Genomic DNA, 19,172 nt, shown 5'->3' on the forward strand with positions numbered 1-19,172 from the left:
CAGCAGCTTGCGTGGAAGAAGCTGGCTATGGGAGGCAGTTACTGGGACCAATGTGTTGCTGTGTCAGGTGGGCTCCTACGTCCATGCAGAAACAAGCAGCGAGGCCGAGGGCTACTTGTAAGCCAGCTCAAGCCAAACCAACCCCACCCATGATACATCTCTGACCCAAATAATGACTTCTGGCATTTCGTCCAAACTTCATAGGCCAGAGGTTTCTCGGTACTCGAGTGGAGGCTCTGGAGAGCAAAAACCACTCCAGCCCTACTTCAGAGAAGTGAGATCGATCAGAATTCAGTACCTTGCATTGAGAAGTCACAGGCTTCAAGGTCCATTCCAGTGTACAAAGCGGGGCGAGAAGTCAGGATCTTTGTTTCGGAGGCAATCTCGGGTGAAGACAAGGAATTTGATGGCTTCTCTTCACTCGGTGAAGTCTCTTTGCCCTGAGGAGAGATTCAAAAAGGAAATGAATATTCCCTACCGAGCAGTACCAGAGCTCAGGTGAATCACAAGCACAAGCAATGACGCTGCCCTCAAATGCCACAGCCACCCACAGATCTCAGCCCTCGGCTGCTCGCAGCGCCCAGCAAGGCAAGGTGCTGCACAACATCGCATCCCACCGCCCGTCCCAAGCGCGCCGCCGGCAGCTCAGAGACCAAAGCACCGACCCCTGGGTGACCATCTGAGGACCACCCGGTGGGCCAGGCGCTCCAACTTTCCCCAGAGAAAAATCCAGGTCAAGCAGTGGCGGCAGCAGCCTGCAGTGCTAAGCCACTTACGGAAAGCTTCCCCCAGCCAGCCCAGCATCGCGGCACACGTGAGACCACGGCGCATCGCTCCTCGTGGGAGATCGGCGCTCACATCACAGCCGTGGGCAGCACAGAGCTCGGCTCCCCAGCCCCTGCCACCTTACAGACAGAACCGCACCAGACAAAGGAAGAATTATTATTTCCAGTTTAGCAAGGTACACGCTAATTAAGTGACTTGTCAAAGGTCACTTGGCGAATCCGAGGCAGAGCTGGGATCCAAACAAAACCTCACAGATTTCGGTCCAACAGCCGGCCACCACAAGTCCCTCTTCATACTCTCCTCAGATGCGTGCTTCCACCTCTGCAGCAAGTTTCACCCCTCTCCCCACTCTCCCCACACTGTTAAGACACTTCCCTTTCATTTCCTGCATCGGAGGAAATGGATAAATACACAGATTGAAAGAACAAGAACCTTTACCTCACTTCCAAACTCAAACCGTGCCGTAGCTCCGACACGAGACAGGAGCTTCAGACTCTTCTGGGAGGTGGGATTGCTGGACAGGAGGATTTGGGTGATGTTTGTGTTGTGTTGGTTGTTTTTTGTTTTGTTTTGTTTTGTTTTAAAAAGTTTCCATCAGACAAAAATAAAAGAGGCAAAACAAAAGAGGGTTGTGAGATCAATCCATGATAGGTGCCGGGCCAAAGAAAATGGAGCCAAAGGAGTCAGCACCCTGTAACCAGCAACCTTTGTGTCAATTTAAGCAAATATTGTGGCGTTTCCATGGCAATCCCTGTTTTGAATATCCACTACACTCACTTTTTAAAGGGCTTTTCCTGTTTGCGTTTCAACTTCAAAACCTGTAAATATTTTCAGCCTTAACAGATCCCTACCTCCCCCAGCGTCTGAAAGCAGATACAGTCGGAGCCAACACGAAGCCCTCTGCCTGCAGCCCCCAGAGCTGTGGAAGCTCCCAGCAGAAGCAGGCTGGCAGCATCAGGGCCAGAGCCCCGTCCTGCTCACCACAGCAGCTCCAGGAAACCACCTCCTGCTTTTCCAAACCAGCAATGGAAACACAGCCCTGCACACGCACAGCACTGACGGCACGGGTCCGAAGCACGCTGCAGGTGTGCACGAGCCTCTGCTGTCTCGCCAGCTACAGCCACCTCTGCTCCAACTCCTCCCCATGATCCAGGGCCTGGGCTGCCCTGCATCCAAGCAACTCAACGTCAGCAGTCACGGTGATTTATGCCACACCGCGCCATATGCAAGCAGGAATGGAGAAGTCAACTTTGTCCTCACTTGCAGCTTGGGGTTGGGTGTGAGTCCTCCAGCAGCAGCTCGCAGGATGCCTGCCCTATCACCCTGTGCTTGCTCCACTGCTGCACAGCCCACAGCAAAAGCCCTGCTGGGATGAGCCTGCCTGGCTATCACCTGCCAGAGCTGCACCAGCTGCTGACCCTGTGCAGGAGCCCAGCACACAGAGCTCCGGCCCCTCCTGCTGCCGTGGGAGCGCACTGGTTAATTTGGAGTTTCCTGGCTGAGATGGATGGGTGCCAGGCCTCAAATGTTGGCTTAGTGTAATTTTTGGGAAATCAATTTCCTTTGTTGTTTTTTTTTTTTTTGCTTTTTTTTTTTTTAAAAAAAAGTTTCTTTTTGTTTTTTTTCTCTCCCTCTTAATTTAAATGGAAAAGTCAGAGTATTTGAATGAGTGCCAGCGCAGGACCATCCATCCCAGCACCGTGAGCACTCCGCAGGTACTGCAGTGTGCATACAGAACCACACAAACACAGCGACCCAGAGCCACTACGTCAAGTGCCACCAGAGCAGCACCAACCACATCACTGCTCCTCCTGCACAGCCGGCTGACACCACAGGCAGCTGATGCACGATACCTGCTGCCCTGGCCCAACTCCAGCTCAGGTAATTACATCCCACAGCAGTTTCAGCTGGATATTTTATCCCTTCTTCACTTCCGGCCCCAAACGGCTGCACCGGGCGTTGCTAAAGCACCGTCCAGATCCACCCCGGATGTGAGTGCGTGGAGGGAATCCAGCACATCCCAACGCAGAGCCCGCTGCGCAGCAAACAACCTCCTCTGCTCACACACGGGGACAAACCTTCTCACATATCCCATAATATTCCCAAGAACGACATGCAGAGCTGGGAAAACAGCCCTGGCACGGCACGCCGGGGAGCTGCTGCTTCAGGCTGAACGTCACCTGGCGCACGAGCATCAGGCTGGAACAGATATTCACCGTGCAGCCACCAGCAAGCTGGGAGAAATTAAACCTCTGGGGTGAGGCTGACAGCACAGCCCATTCTACAGACAGCACGGTGCCACCAGCCCCACAGGTGAGGACATGGGTCCTTCCTTGCCATGCTGCATCTTGGCTTTGCCCACGGCCACCCAACACATAAGGAAACAGCCCCCTGCCAGGACAGCACTGAGGGCCCCACGCTCGTCATCAAGTTCCATCAGAGTTCTGTGTCCTCCGCTGTCTCCTTTCAGAATGTTACGGAGCAGATCCTCACCCAATGTAAAATCAGTGCAGTTTCATTGGCTTCAGTGAAGTCATGCCAACTTACACAAGTTGAGGATCCGTCCCTCTGAGTTACCGGAGCTGCCAGTTCTTCCTTTGGATAATCCCCAGGGTGATTTCATGGCAAGCAGCAGCACAGGCCCAGCCAGCCGGGCAGGCTCAGCTGCACTCCCCTACCAGGAGCAGGGCTGGTGGGCAGATCATCCACTGCTCCTACCAGAACCCAGAGTGAGTTCCTCCAGCCTTCAGATGTTGGTTTTCTCCCACCTCTACTCCAAGGAATCACACAATTACAGAATCAAAGTTCAAAATGGCCACTAAGATCATCTAGTCCAACGTCAACCCATTCCCACCATGCCCACTACCTGTGTCCCTCAGTGCCACACCTTCAGGGATGGGGACTCCACCTGTCCCAAGGAACAGTGCCCATGGTGGTGCACACACAACCCCACGGACCCCAACCCCACTCCCTGCACCACAGCTGCTGTGTGCACAGGAGCACAGCACAGCTTCAGCACAAGAACTTTCTGTGCTCCACCCTCACAAGTCCTTCACGATCCCCCCTGAGCAATTTTCTAGGCAACAGCGCGGTTGCATTCCCTTCCCTATCTCCTAATAAATATCATGCTAAGCAAGATGAGTATCTTCTTCCCAGACCAAGCGGCATGACCCACTTTCTGAATCAGGGCAGATGCAATTGGGCCCTGGAGTCCTGGACCCCTCCCAAAGCAGGAGATTTTGTAACAATTACAGCAAGAAACAGAAGGAATAGAAAAGTAATAAGTGATCAAAGAGCGTGGGGTAATTATTGCTCCTCGCCATCCTACACGCTGGCATTTTCCTGGGACACTGAAGCAACAGCCCCATGCACATCCACACACCTCTCCTCCACTGCCCTACATTCCTCAAAAGTAACAGGCCCCACACCACGGGTCGTGGCTCAAGCTGGGACAGACACTGTACCCTGACCCCGCACATCAATCCCAACCTCTCTCCTCCCCTTTTCCCCTCCCCAGTGCCAAGGAGGAGCACAGGTCCAAACCCACCAGCACAAGCCCACCTCAAATGGCATTCTCCTGGTCCCAGCAGCTCCATCTGGCCGAGGAGCAGCTCCACATCTTCCCAGAGGTGGCTGCATGTGCTCAGACTCTGACCCAGTGGGCATGGAGACAATTACCGAGAGGTGGAGAAAACGTCAGCAGCGCTTTCACTGCTGGAACCCACAAATAAAACATCCCTCCCACAGGAGCACAGGGCTCTAGGGCCAAAAGCACATAGAAAACTCTATGGCAAAGAGGTCCCATATGTCCAAACCGGCCCTGCTCTGAGCTCAGCCACGGGGCACAGCCTCACATCTCTGGGCACGGCCACCTGCCCAGAGCAAAGGGCCCACAGCCCAAAAGGATGAGCCCCTGAGCTATGGATGTACGTGCTCCATTCACTGCCACAGCAGTGCCCACTGCAGCCACCTTCCTTGGCCAACACAGTGACACGTTGAAGGCATTCACAGCCGTTCTGCTTCAGTTAAATAAAAGAACTTCAGACGAAAACAGAAAAAGCCTTTCACCCAAAATTCAGAGATAAAAAAAAAAAAGGGGGGGGGGGGGGGGGGGGGGGAAGAAATCTTCATCTTAATTCAAAAATCCTATTCGATGTGTCGTGGCACGAAAATGTTTTTCACTGCATTTTTTCAGTGTGATCTCATGCACCCTGCAACCAGGGTACGCCCAAAACACCAGGTATTTTATGGGACACAAACAGAGCGCAAACATACACAATTAAAAAAAAAAAAAAAAAAGGGATTGGTAAATATTTAAATTAATCAGAGCTGGCATCTGTGCAGCCTCCCCTCCCTGAGAGAGGGATGTTTGCAGCTCTGAAAACAGAAAAGTGAATGGTGTGACCTTTCCCTCGGTGCTCGCTGGGCAGCGCGGGCACCTCCTGGCTGCCACGCAGCAGCGGGGCTGGGGGTCAGGGCAGCCCCCAATGGGACAGGGCTGCTCTGAGCTGTGTGCTGCCTGCTCTGAAACGTGAAGGGTTTCGTTGGTTTCTTTTACTTCTTTTCAGTTTAATTGTTGGAGGAGTTGATGAAGCTGTTTGCCAAAACACAATCGACTCCAGGGAGCCAGCTTACACAAAAAGGGTGTGCCGGCAGCCGGGCCGGGCAGCCATGGAAACCACCAGCACCTTTTTGCATTTGCCCAGGTGAAGGCAGAGCTCTGCGGATGGCTTTGTGCAATCGGCAGAGCTGCAAGGAAGCGTGCAAGCGAAAGGCCTGGAGCAGCACAGTCACATTGCCCAATGGCGGGGTCACAGCGTGAGCCCCCAGTCACACCTGCCCCCCCAGGTGGTTGGGGCAGCTTGCCCCACACAGGCCCTGCCGGCATTCCTCTCAGCCCTCAAAAAGAAAACAGAGAATTCCTCAGAAGCAGTGGCTGCAGAGAGCAATACGGGGCAGCCGGTGCCATCCAGCTGCTCCCAGTGCCAGCCCCTCCTGCTGCAGGGAGAGTTGCTCCGAGCTCTGCGGATGGGAGATCAGCCCACCGGCTGCTGAGGACAGCGTGGTGTTAAAGGCAGTCAGGGTGATGGGGTTTCACCCTCCCTGCCGGGATGCACAGAAGTGAGCAGAGAGCACAGGACCCTCCAGCAGAGGAGCACAGGGCTCTGTACAACCTGGAAAGGATCATCCAGCACAGACAGCCCCAGGAACAGCTCAGGCTCACCCTGAAAATCGGCGGGTCAGGGCAGGCAGGGAGACACAACTCTCCTCCTGTGGTTCGACTTCATGAAAATCTGATCTCAGCCCTCGGTCCCTGCCCAAGCCCTCAACAGGCTCCGAGGCCATCCCAAAGGCAACTGTGCCTAAAGGCACGCGATGCCCAATTCGACACACGATGGTTTCCCAGCACGGCCCTGTTTCCCAGCTGGCACATCAGCCCCTGCCCGCACAGCAGGTACCAGCAGTGCTGTAGGTAGGCTTTGCCAGCTCTGCACAGGGCTCACGTGGGCACTGACGCGTCTCTTGGTGCAAGGAAAGAGGGCAGCCGACCACTGCTTTATGATGTGCAGCACAGGGCAGGCTCCAGCCCGACCCAAGCATCGCCCACAGCCCAGCAAAGCTCTGGGGGCACCTGGCAGGGCCGTGCTGCGGGCAAATGCCAGTAAGGCTCAGTGGTGCGTCAGCCCTTCTGGCATCAACCTCCCCAACTCATTCAAATATTTCCCTTTTTTTTTTTTTTTTTTTCTTCTAATTTAATGTTCCCTATAATTCATCTGTCCCAAAAGATAATCAATAGAGGCCGTAATGAAAATTTGAGCCATATTTTATGATCCGCTGCAGGAGAAAGGGCCACATCAGCAGGACGAGCCTTGGCTCCCAGCAGTGTTCCATGCCTGCCCGCCAGCCACGGCCCCTCTGCCCGGCACCCGCACCAACCCTGAGCAGGCAGTGGGGAGGAGGGAGCACATCTCAGTGCTGTGCAGATCCCACCGGGCAAATCCCAAATCCCACGGCATTCCCAGCACCCCCAGCTACCATCATCCCGGTGCTCACACACGGCCAAAGCCCCCATCCTGTTCCCGGCAGCCCCGCAGCACCGATTCCCAGCAACGGTCCCCGTCCTCCCTGTGAAGGCTGTGGCATATTTCATTGCCTGAAGCTGCCGCGTCCGCAGGGAGCCGGAGGTAACAAAACTGACCAAAGGAGAAATATCTGAAGCGAAAGGCCAGGGAGAGGAATTTATAACAGCAGCTAAGGCAGCAAAAATACAAGCGCCTGACCAGAGGCTGCCCTCCCACGTGCAGAGGGCAGGAGGCTGCGGAGTGCAGCCAGGAGCCACGCTCCTGAAGGCAGAGCGCTGACACCAGGTGCCCAGCAGCACTCCAGGCACGGGGTATAAAGGCCTGCAGCTTCTGCTCCCCGGTGCAGGCGGTGGTCTCTGGGTCAGGCCTTTCTCACACCGACTCAGCCCAGGGGCACTGTGTGGGTACTGCTGCGATACCGCCTGCCAGCAATGCTCTCAGTCCTGCTTGAAGGTACAGATCAGCAGCCTCAATCCCCATTGCCTCTGCTCAGCAGCAGCCATTTATTTCCACCTTTCCTTTCTCTTAGAAACTTAGAAATAAACCAGCTTAAAAAAAAATAACTAAGTACAACGAGATCCCAATTAAATCTTGCTTCTAACATATAAGCAAGGTGACCGATTTGCAGGATGTGCAGCTGTAATTCCAAGGCATGCAGCTCACTACGTAACACAGGAGAGGGGAGCTGAACCCCACACTGCTGGGAGCAGCGCTGCAGTGCCAGCACGTGCCTGTCCTGGTGCACCCCAGGAAGGGTCCCTGCACAGCCCAGCACACAGGGATGCACGGCGGCTGTCGCAGTCTCTGCCTTGCCCCAGCTCTGAACTGGTGACCCTTACTAATATCATCCAGTCCCTTGATATCCTCGGGGAGCAATCAGCACATTTTATTAACCCGGCCAATTTTAGAAGTGCACACGCAGTATTCTGGTTACTCTCTCCTGCTCTGCATTACGGGGCCATTTCACTGCACGCCGCTCACCGCGCTCCGGCTCTCCCAGGGCACGGCGCGTACCGCTGCCTGCAGACACTGCTCACAGCAGGAATATTCTGACCCAACAGAAAGCCTCTGAGATCCCCACCACCAAATCCATTTTTTAAAATGACACGTTTCCACCTATTGGTCCCCAGAGTGAACTAATTGCTTTTGCTAGTTTTAAAAGCCAGAGTTATTCCACTGAAAAGAAATGAGTAACTGCATGGGAACTCGGAGACAGCCTCAGCTTTCTGAGCTGAAATCACCACAGATGCAGACATCTCTGCTGCCCAACGGAGGACATCTCTGTTTCACAGGGGAATTCTTCCCTTCGCAGGGGTGTGGGGACAACAAGGGGTTAAGGTAACTTGACCAAACACGGAGCAATTCAGCCAGAGCCAGCAGAAGATAAGATTTCTGTCTGTGCTCTAACCACTAGGCTATCCCCTTCTTTGCTAAATGAAATCCTCTGTCTAAGGGCACACTGCTACTTACACTCACAGACTATTCCTTTGGTTTGGCTGCTGTTTTGTTGCTATTCTTCCCAGTGTCAGCCCACAGCCAGCCTTACACACACACACACACACCTGCCCAGCACACAGACTGGAGAACAACCTGCCGTCCCAACAAACCTCACACAGTACAGATCACACACACACAAAGAAAGGGCAAATGTGTTCAGAAACCTGAACTTACCTGCACCAAGGAGCAAAGAGACACCGAGGGCACAGAAGCACACCCCAGGCCATACCCATCCCATCATGGCTGTGACCACACTACTGAGCACTGAGATCCCTCTCAGGTAGGAGCAGCTCAGCCCCACTGATTGCTGGGACCTCGTTAGCTCCAACTGCTTCCCCAGCTGAGTGAACTGCCTTTCCATCAGGCTCAGCTGTCTTGCAAACAAACCACAGCTGAAGGTGACCACTGCTAATTTTTTACTACCCTTTCCCCAACGCAGTAACTCCCAAGTGCTCCACAGAGCAAATTCCCCTCTCTTTTTTCCCTTCCCTAACAGTATTTCACAGGTGTGGATTCTGAAAGGTGTGGATGAGAAGCTGCCTCACGCCGACTTACAGCTCAGCGACCTCCAAAGTACTCGTATTTATTTGGATTTTGCAGAAATTTGTTATTAATTAAGTGAAACTGCACCAAAATAATTGCGGATCCCACAGGCTATCAGTTTAACAGCCACATCTCAAGTTAAACTGTATGAATGTTTTATATGCAAAAGGCAGTAGATTATATAATACAAACACAGCCACCTTCTCCCCTCGTTCAGCACACGTGCCCCAGGTCCCCTTGGACAGCAGGGAGAGAAGTCGGGGCCACTGTGTGCTGGGAGGTCTGTGCTGTCTGTTTACACCATAAACCAAGTTGGGAAAACTTGTTTAAAGCCAGCACTTTCTCTGCCAGCTTGCGGTTTAATGGATGTTTTCCTCTCAAGATTTTTATTTATAAAGATCCTCTTTTGTTTTCCAAACCTAGGGTTTATGGAGGAAACATTCTGCCCTCAAATCGTCGTCTCCAGGCAGAGGAAAGCAGCTTAGGACATTGCCCGCTTATTGCGCACACACCTCTATGTGGAGATTCTTAATCTTCACCCACCCAAGATTAAGACAACACAAATTATGAAATCGATACCAATACAAACAGCAACATCTATTACAGCTTCAATGTTTTCGTTATATTTTCTCTGAACTATGAAAGCGGGGTGATTTTAATGGGATTGTTGTTGTTTGTGCCGAGCAAATCTGCTGTTTGGTGCTGGCAGTACTTATGCAAATGCCCCGCTTTCCCCATACAAACCTGTCCTCTGACTCCTCATGTGAGTAAAGACAATATTGAGTGTTTGCGAGATGAGGATCCATTTATATTTAGGGCTCCATTACTGATCAGGAGGCAGAGTGTCCTTACGGCGGATATAAATTACAGTTACACTAATTTCAGGGCCCTCAGTCTCTGTCCTGGTGATGCAGCAGAAGAGCTTTCGAATAAAGGAGATTCTTCTCTCGCAGCAGTTTCACTTCTTTTCTTTCATTAACCACGACCCATCCTATATATATTTATCTATGTTTCCCCTCCATATGCGTGTCTGAATGCCTCTCTGAGGTGTAACGCTCCTGCACTAAGATTCAAACATAACAAATCAAAAATCATTTTGCAAGCAATGACAACAACCCTTCCAGAAGTTACATCACGTAACAAGTCACGCAATTAAACTTTAATGAAAAAAACTAAAAACAAAAACCCTGAGAAGCCCCTGGTGCTTGCTTTGTCTCCCAAACAATCCATCATGGAAATGCAGGACGTTAAAATGGAAGAACCTCTGACTAAAGCTACGTCGTAAACCATTTTTTTCCTAATGAATTCCACCTCTTTACTCCACTGAATCAGCAGAGCCGGATGGAATTTCTCTCCTCTCAGTACAAAGGGATGTGCTGCTGATAGAACTGGTAAGCCATGCACAGCACCTCCTGCCTGCCCCACGCCTGATGTTTCTCAAGGCCAAGCAGCGTCCCCTGCAGCACCTGCAAACCTGTGGGGCTGTGCTGCTGCCATGGATGAGCAGAGCAGGTCCTGTGGCAGCCAGGAATGTCCGTGCACATGCACACTTCTCCTGGAAATGGAAGTAAGGACGTAGCTCCACCACATTTCTCATCACCTGCAGCTTCAGAAGGACTCAGCTGGAGCTGGAAGGGTCAAACACAGCTGCTTCTCTTTTTCAGCCCCACCTTCCACTTTTATTTTTCCAGACCTACAAATGACATCCCTTTAAAAGCAAACCTTTTATCCCATGTATGCTGAGATTGCATCATTTGGTGAAAGGTAACTGCAGTCAACATAAGGACAGGAGGATGGAAAGCGGGACCCAGGAGCAGAAGTGCCAGAGCAGTGGCACAGCTCATCTTAGGAGCAGGGCAGCCCTTCCAGCAGTGGGACAACCCCAGCCCTCCTGAGCTGCTCACACAGTTTGTCCCCTTGTCTGGATTTCTGTATTTTCTACAGTATGTGATAAAACCAAACCTTAAATTAAAATGAATTTATCATATCTGATGTAGTTCATTTCTTGACATCTCCTTTTCCTACTTCTGGGTTCCCTGAACCCCTAAGCTGTTCTATCTGCACTGCAGAGGAAATAGGAAATAATTTTAAAATGAGGGCCAGAAAAATGCACAAGAAAAAAAAGGGAAAATTTTCTTAGTTCTGTTTTTCTCTTTAAGGAATTTTCTCCGTTTATGTAATAAAGGAGAGTAATAAAGGCCCAATCGGTACCACTATTCCTTCCTCTAATGGCCAAAAAGGATTTCACTACTAAGACAGTGTTTCTGTACTATATGAAGTTATTTTCAATGAAACCTACATTTGAACAGCGTTTTTTTACACTCCACCATGTTGTGTTATGAAAGCCAACATCTGCCTCTCAGAGCAGAGCATCACCCCGCAGCCACAGAGCATTCCTCCCAGGGTCAGGTCTCTGCCACCAGGAGCCTGGGACACTCAGAAACTACAGCACCACAGCAAGAAGGCCAACAAGCCCACGTCACAACCCACAGAGAGCAGATGGTGCCAGGTAACTGCTTCACTGCCTGGGGAAAAGGCAGGGCCTCCCCTATGGGCCAGAAACACAAGCACCACTCAACAGGCACTACAGGCAACGGCGGTTTATGTGAGAATGCAGTCAGGTCTTTTGCCCTGCAAAGTGTCCCAAGGATGAGCTACGTGAGAAGACCACATTGCTTTCCCATCTGAATTTGCCAAAGAGGAACAGATTTGGTCAGGGTGCAGTGTATTTCTGCTGTTGGAAGGAAGGCCTTGCTCCAGCACACCATCCCACCCATGTAGCAGCAAGGGGGAAGAAGAGATCCCATCAAACAGGGGCCGGGCTGGGCTGTGAAACCTGGGATTAGGAAAGCAGAGGGTGAATGCACAGCTCCTCCTGCCTGCCAAACAGCCACTGCTGAGCCCATGCTCGGCCATGTCTCATGGAGGCACAAGGGCCAAGGATGGGAAAGGAGGGACAGGAGAGTGGGACAGAGGGAACTGGACAATTCTCATACCTCAAGAAGGTTTTAAGCGCTAACCTAACTCTAATGCACCTTCATTCCCACTCCGGGGCTGTCTGGTCTCCTGAGGATGGCCAGCCACGAGCCCAAGCCCATCACCTGATGCCCAAACAGGAGGAGGAGAACACTGACGGGTCGGGGGATTCCCACGCTGCCTCCACCGTGCTCAGCCCGGAGCCAGGAAGAGCCGCACGGGGAGACCAAACCTGCCCTGCAAAGTCCCAACTCCAAGTCATGCAAATCCCAGCCTCCCTCCGAGCGCTGATACCAGCACAGGGACTGACTTCATCGAATGATGGAGGAAATGGGGAGAGGAGGGGGGGCCCTGCTGCCTACACACAAACACACACCCCACCTCAGGCAATGGAGGGGGTGTGAATAATGGAGCAGGTTCAGCAGCCAACAGCGTTCAGGGTCGGGTTAGTAATCCTCTCTTTCCATTTCCGCTTGCTATTTGATGTAATTATCGTTTTTGATTGAAATCCACCCGGACTGTAACCCCTCTGCTTAATGTACTGCTTAAATCCTTGGGTACACAACCACGCTGCTCCCCAGACTCGCTTGGAATAGGAAACCATTTCAATGCCAAAAATAAGTCTCTGCTTTCTTTGGTAACACCCTCAGTCTTGGCTCAGTTTCTGCCCCATCCAGCGAAGGAGATGGGCAGGGAGTGACACCAACGGGCCAGCAGCTCTGTGCTGTGTGCCAAGCCTGCACAAGGCTCCACCAGCTCCCTGTGCTTTGTTAAAGCTCTCGGACAGGTTGCACGGTGGCAACGGGACACGGAGCCTGGCCCAAACCCCCAGAGAGTTTGCTGCCCTCCAGCCGAAGCTTCGTTCCGTTTTCACACACAGTGGTTTCCATCCTGAAAGGCCTCTTGAGGCTACAACGAACAGATGATATTCATAATCCACGGGAAAGCTGGGAGATCTACCCATCTGCAAGATCAGATAGACAGAGCTGGTTTTTCCTCTCCAGCTCCCTCTGTACCACTTGGCCAGACCAGCAGCCCAGCCACAAACGAGCGCCTGGCAATTAGAGCTCATAGCAGGAGCAGCCCACAGCAGTTTGCCTGCTGGCAGCAGGATCACCAGTACCTGAGGACAGAACCTGCCCAGGAATAAGCAGTGCTCCAGGTACCCACTGGTCCGCTACAAGAAAGCGAATGGTTCTTGGATGACTTCCACCTCTTCTGTAATTCAGCTACGTACAAACCTGATGTACACACACACCTTGCCCCAACTGCAAGGCAGAGCCATACAGGACAGCGAGAGAAGGTACAACTTCACTCAGAAGATCCAGAAAAAAACTTAGTTTCACCTGTATCAGAAAGGGACAGTTCTCTTTGTGTTAGTGTTGCTTGAAGACTGAGCTATGTGCTTGGGTGAATGTGGTTAAATAACTCAGAGCCTTCCCCAAGACCAGAATGGGACCGCTGGTATCTGAAAAGTGATGTTACAGCAGCATCCCCATCTGCACCAAGAGAAGGAAGTTTTCAGAATTACCTCGTGAGATTTTGAGATCCACTGCAGAAACTTGGACGAGTCCAAGAAAGCTGCTGAGCTTTGGATGTCTCTGCACCCGGCGACGCCTGGCTGCGAGCAGCAGGCAGCCAAGCCAGCACAGGACCTTTGGAACCAAACACAGCTCTCCAGATCCTCTCTCTGTGTCTCAGTTTTGCCCTTTACATCAACACATACAACAAGGCCAAGCAGTGGCAAAGCAGTGCCATCACAACAGTGCTGCAATAAACAACTTCCCGGTGGGGAAAGGCAGCAGACAACATGCCACTCCTGCCCACGTCAGCCCTTGGAGCCTTGGCTGAAGGCAGAGGTCATGGAGACAGCCTCAGTGCTGGAGGCACCTCTGCTGGCAGCGCTGTGACTCAGCGGTGAATGAGAGCCGGATGGGCTGGGCTATGGCAGGAAGATGGAGACAGCAAAGCAGGAGGAAGAGAGGAGTGCAGGCAATGGGAGCAGTGGGGTTCCCCTGGGCTGGGAAGTAAAACCTGCCCAGAGCTCCGTGCTTCTAGGAACACTGCAGCACCAGCTGGGCTCCGGTTACTGTCACCCGTCCATGGGCAGGACACACAGAGCAGGAAAGGGACGCTCCACTGCGCCCACCGTCCACCCTCAGCCCCTTTGGGACACAAAATGAAAGCAGCTCATCAGCAGAAAGCTCTTGATGGCAGCTCTCCCACCTGCCCAACCTGCACTCCCGGTGGTCCCAGGCAGCAGCTCCCTCTCTCTCCTATCAGACATCTCTGTCTCTCTGAAATATTCAGATGATTTGGTTTTGTCCTCTTCTCCCCCACATCAAATCCTCCCCCTGCTCATGGAAGCGGTGGATTTCACCCAGGCAAAGGAGGCTAATTTACACCCTTCAGGGTTTAAAATAGCAGTGGCGTAAATGAAAAGTCCAATTTCTTCAAATTTGCATTGTAAAACCATCCTTCAACTTCCTTGAAATAAATTTTACTATTTTATTAGTGCAAACAAAATGGTAATAAAACACTAATACAGCGCCTTGTATCCAGGGGAAGAGCTAAAATTAACATAGACCGAGCAGTGTTTGCTATTACATTCAATTACCTTTTTACTTGAGATTTACATTCTCATCCCCTTAATCTCCATAGTGGTGGCTTTGAAATCGTTCCCCACAGTCGTTCCTGCGCGTGGAGCAGCAGCAGAACACTGCTCACCCACCACCCCCACTCCCACTGCCAGCACGCACTGCCAATCCCCCCTTAAGACCCCTGGCCCCGCTCCCCAGAGCAGCACTCACTGCCCTCCATGAGGCTCCAGCCCTCATTTCTCAACTCAAGGCAAACAGACCAACAGCTCGTGTTCCACCGTTGCCTTTCATCCGGCACTGGGAAACGTCCCTTCATTCTCAGCTCCGAGCTGCGGTGCAGACAAGTTTTATTACCTATCGTACAGATGCAAAAAGTAAGGTAAAGACTGAGGACCACAGCCTGAATGCAGCAGCTCTCAGTGTAAATCTGAAGAGCGTATGTTGTATGGCAGTGCTGTAGCTCTCAGCTGGGACCCGCAGATGTGGCTCTGCTCCGTGGTCACTGAACTGGGATCCCAGTTACCTGACTGGGATTGCATCCTGCAGCCTGAGGCCCCGCAGCAGCAGCTCCACGCTGCTCAGCACCGCCTTCCAGAAGAGTCACAGCATCACAGAATCAGTGAGGTTAGACAAGCCCACTAAGAACATCGAGTCCAACCATCAACCACCAGCCCAGGGCTGGCTGAGCAAACTCAGCACGAAGAAAGGCTGCTAAGGATGCGAATGCAATACGGGGAATGCACTCTCCAAGCACCAAGGAAAAGCATTTTCGGATTTTTTTCACCTAACACAGTAGCCCTTACCAAAAGAAAGGCAAGACTTGGGGAAGACAAAGCTGGGAAGCACAGCATCACCAGCACAGGGAGAGGTGCATGCAGTAACAACAGCTGAGCTTTTCCTTCTTATGTGCTGAAGGCTGCCCACCTCCCCCCACACACTGCAGACAGTGCCAGCCCCACGGGTGACACCCCAACAGTGCAAAGCAGTGCCCAAGCAAGCTGCACCAAGCACCGTGTGCCATCTTTCTAGCCTGGCCAAGGGAAAACTCAGCAGCCCTTCATCCCAGATGTTCCAGTGCTATGCGACCACTGCAACACTGCACACAGCCAAGGAGGGGGAAAAGGCAATCTGAGAAGGCACCAGGCAGCACCTCGAGAAGAGCCCCAGGGGTACCCAGAGCAACCACCTATGGGCCAGCTGCAACCTCCCTGCTGGACACAGCTCTGCCTGAACCCATCTTATGCCACGCAGCACAAGGCCATGTTAATTTCTAGTGCCTCTTAGGCAGCTGTCCCACGATTCCCAATTCTCCCTTTGAAAGAACACCATTGCAGGAGATACAACAGAGATTTCAGACCAACAAGAAGCTGCTCAGAATCTTCCCGTGACTGAGAGGTCCATTTCCTAGCACTTCGTGGTGTTCTGGAGTCTTCTTGGCAGCATCCCTGACAGCTGCCTTCAAAGTCATCTTCCTTTTCTCATCAACAAAACCTTCTGTTTCCGCTTTTCAATCCACAACTTGCATGTCTGTGCTCTAAACGGCTCATCTGGCCCTCTGGACCACATCCTCCTATCCATCCTTCAGGATGGCAGGAGGGAAAGGACCATGCAGAGCATCAGCCAACAGCACAACCCTACACCAAGGAGTAAGTGCCCCCCTGCAAAGGACAGACGTGTCCCCAGGAAACCTTTCTTCCATCCACCTTGCAGAAGGCAGCCCACAAAGGCCCCAGTGCAAACAAAATTATCACCAGACACCTGATCAAAACAAAAACCTCAAACAATAACGAGTAGGAAGAAGAAAGCTGCCCAGGAGCGCAGGACTGAGGTCGGTTTCAGCTGCTCTTCTGCTCCTTTTTTCTGTTCTCTTCCCCTTGCTCCCCTGAACAAAAGGAAGTTTGTTGTCAGGCTCAAATATTTCCTGGGCCTTGTCTGAGTTCCACCTTGTTTTCTTTTTTTCTCCCCACCTTGTACAAATAAAGCAAAAACCAACTGGCACCACCTGTGATGAAAGGACAACTAAATGCAGAATTTTATCTTTTCATTCTTTTCTCCCCCCTCCTTTTTTTTTTTTTACCCTTTTTCTTGGCCAGGAGTTTTGGGCAAAGGACAAAAGGTATTGTTGGGTAAGCATAATTCCAGCAGCTGAGTCACGCTAAGATACTGAAGCGCTGGCGGCCGAAGGGGGTAAAGGAAGCCAAGCTGCTGCTTCGCTAAATGCAATGAAAATGCCAGTACTGCTGCCAGCCCCGCCAGCCCAGAGCATGAGGGGCAACAGCAGAAAATCAAATAAAACCCTGGTACAAATCTCATCACCTAAGAAATCTCCTGATGGAAGACCGTAACACAGAGGAGGGCGGACACGCTCCTCCCTGCAGACTGCAGAAAAAGGTCACCATAAAGACAGTTACGATCCTTACTTCTGACAAGAGAAGGTCCTGATGCCCCCAGGCAGCCCTGGAGTGCCCCACACACCCGGACCTGCCAACCCCAGGGCACAAGCTGGCACGGCTGCTGGCACTGCTGGCACTGCCCATCCGCACACTGCTCAGGGCCCCAAGCAGGCACTTGCTCAGAGCCCGTTCAAAAGCACGCTGCAGACCCTGCAACTCAATGGTACATTTGGGGGAGCTGGAGAGCTGCTGTTTGTTTATTTTATGATGCACTTTGGTCTCTCTCAGTTGCGCTGTTATCCTACACCTGTTCGCTCTCCTTTCTCTGGGCTGATAACAGACACACGTTGTGCAGAATGGGAGCCTGGCCGGCTCCTTTTGTTTTTAATGAGACACGTGCATTTGGTTCCAGACTATCAATGCTCAGGGTCAGGGAAGAGGCAGAAAGCTTCCCTGAGCTCAGCTCCACATGGAGCAAGGTCCTCAGGTGAGTCCCAAGAGGACAAGTGTCCACGTGTGGGCCAACCCTCTCCCCCGTCTCCCTTTGGGACCGTGTTTGCTGCACTGCTGTTTCACTTCTGAAGCAGCCCTGGCTTCTTTCAACAGCTCTGGCATCATTTCATGGCAGACCCCATGACACACGGAGGCGGCTGAGAACAAGGAACCATGCTTTTCCAGGAACAGAGAATCCAGAATTTCTGGTTTATACATTTTCCCATCTGGATTTGTTTTGCTGTTCATAGGGTAGATCACCAGAGATAAGAAAAGAAACGTAAAGAAATATCAGCGCAGTGGCAGCCCCAGCGGGCACAGATGAATTTCTTGCGTGTCACAATCTCCTGTTTGGGCAGAAATTTGAATGAGTTTTCCAGCAGCAACACTGATAACCTGGCATCACCCCCAGGGCTGTTTCAGCACGGCTCTGCCCACGGGTTCTGCAGAGCAGGAGCGGAGCAGCTCGGACATGCCCGCTCTCAGGACGGTCTCCACAAAGACGTGGTAACTTCTCTGCTACTCCTGTGGCAAAAGTCAAAACTGGCCGAGACGTTGTAGGACAAAACTCATTAGAAGAGCCTAGAGATTAGCAGTCTGTTACTTGACACTGCTGGAATAAAAGAGTGTGATGGGAAGATCCCGTGTGGCACAGGAAGCAATGAGCAGGTCAGCCCACGGAACAGAGAGCAGCGCTTCATCTCTCCTTCGTGGCCCAGAGCCCAGGGAGGAAACCCCAGGGATGGCAGCCACTGGTCCAGCACTGCCCCTGGCCTCACCCCGCTGCCCACTGCTCACTGCAGATCAAGGTTTGGGCAGCGAAAGCAGAGAAGCACAGCCAAGGAGCAGCAACACCGCGTGCGCTGGTCCTCCCTGCCAGCCCGAAGCAGGCAGCTGAATTTACACAGCAAGGACAACGCGGTGCAGGCAGCGCAGCGGCTGTCAGCTGGGAGCCTCCGCACGCTGAGCTCCCGGTTAAATGTTTTCATCAAAACCAGAGCGAGAAAGTGCAGAGCAAACACAGCCAATTAGAGGCTGGGATGAAGCTTCTGCCAGCAGAGCTTCCAGAGGGGCATGAGTCACCTTAACCCTTTGGGAGCCAGAGCAGCGCAGCTCCGTGGGGGAGAGGAGGAAGATGGAGAGGAACCCTTCATGCACCTTCTATTCGCATCTCCTTGAGCTCATCTGGGTGTAGGAAGTGTCGTTCCGAGACAAAAGGATTTGTCCTGGACAAAATGCTTCCCCACCAAAACCACGGTGATACGCATCCTTGGTAGGTACAGTGCACTTCCCCAGGCTGCCTCTGCCCAGCTGCTGTGAATTGCCCGATTCCTTAACATTTAAGAGGTTATCAAAATTTAATTGTGTTATTGGGCTAAATTCCCTTTCAAGTTATGAAGCAAATAACATGCTTCTGTTTGCAGAGGGATTCCGTGCCGACAAGCCAAAAGTTCAGCTCTCTAGGAGCATCCAACATTGCGACACCAGAGGTGCTCAGAGCTCAGCGCCTTCTGCAGCAACAACCCCAACCCAGAGCCACCTCTCCTCCAGGTCGCACATGTACCAAATTCTGCACAGCTCTGCACAGCTGCTGCTGCCGCAAAGGGCTTCTGCACGGGCTGCAGGGCTCTCCCCAGCCATGCTCCTCGTCTTGCGCTGAGGCATCCGCCCAACGCACGGGAGCTAAACCAGAGAGGACAAATTAACACTGCAGCTTATGGCAGCAAGAGCCCTTCCACACAGGGGATGGTTGGAGCACGCCTGGTGCGCCCTGCGCCATGCAGTTCCATGTCCATAGCTGG

General features: G+C 52.3%; 1 protein-coding gene across 3 annotated transcripts in view; it reads right to left on the reverse strand.

Moving 5' to 3' along the window:
* CASZ1 (castor zinc finger 1) overlaps positions 1–19,172 on the reverse strand; it is a 152,372-nt gene that overhangs the window by 125,042 nt on the left and 8,158 nt on the right. The window contains exons 1-2 of one of the 3 annotated variants that reach the window (XM_048967504.1): positions 1,225–1,441; positions 299–440 (exon numbers count right to left, since the gene is read on the reverse strand). The gene's annotated coding sequence lies outside the window, so the exon portion shown is untranslated. Of the gene's footprint in view, positions 1–298; positions 441–776; positions 801–1,224; positions 1,442–19,172 lie in introns of those variants that run through there. The other 2 variants (XM_048967505.1, XM_048967503.1) reach the window with 2 other exon arrangements.

Source organism: Lagopus muta, chromosome 21 (assembly GCF_023343835.1).
Source record: "Lagopus muta isolate bLagMut1 chromosome 21, bLagMut1 primary, whole genome shotgun sequence".
Classification (NCBI taxonomy): Eukaryota; Metazoa; Chordata; class Aves; order Galliformes; family Phasianidae; genus Lagopus; species Lagopus muta.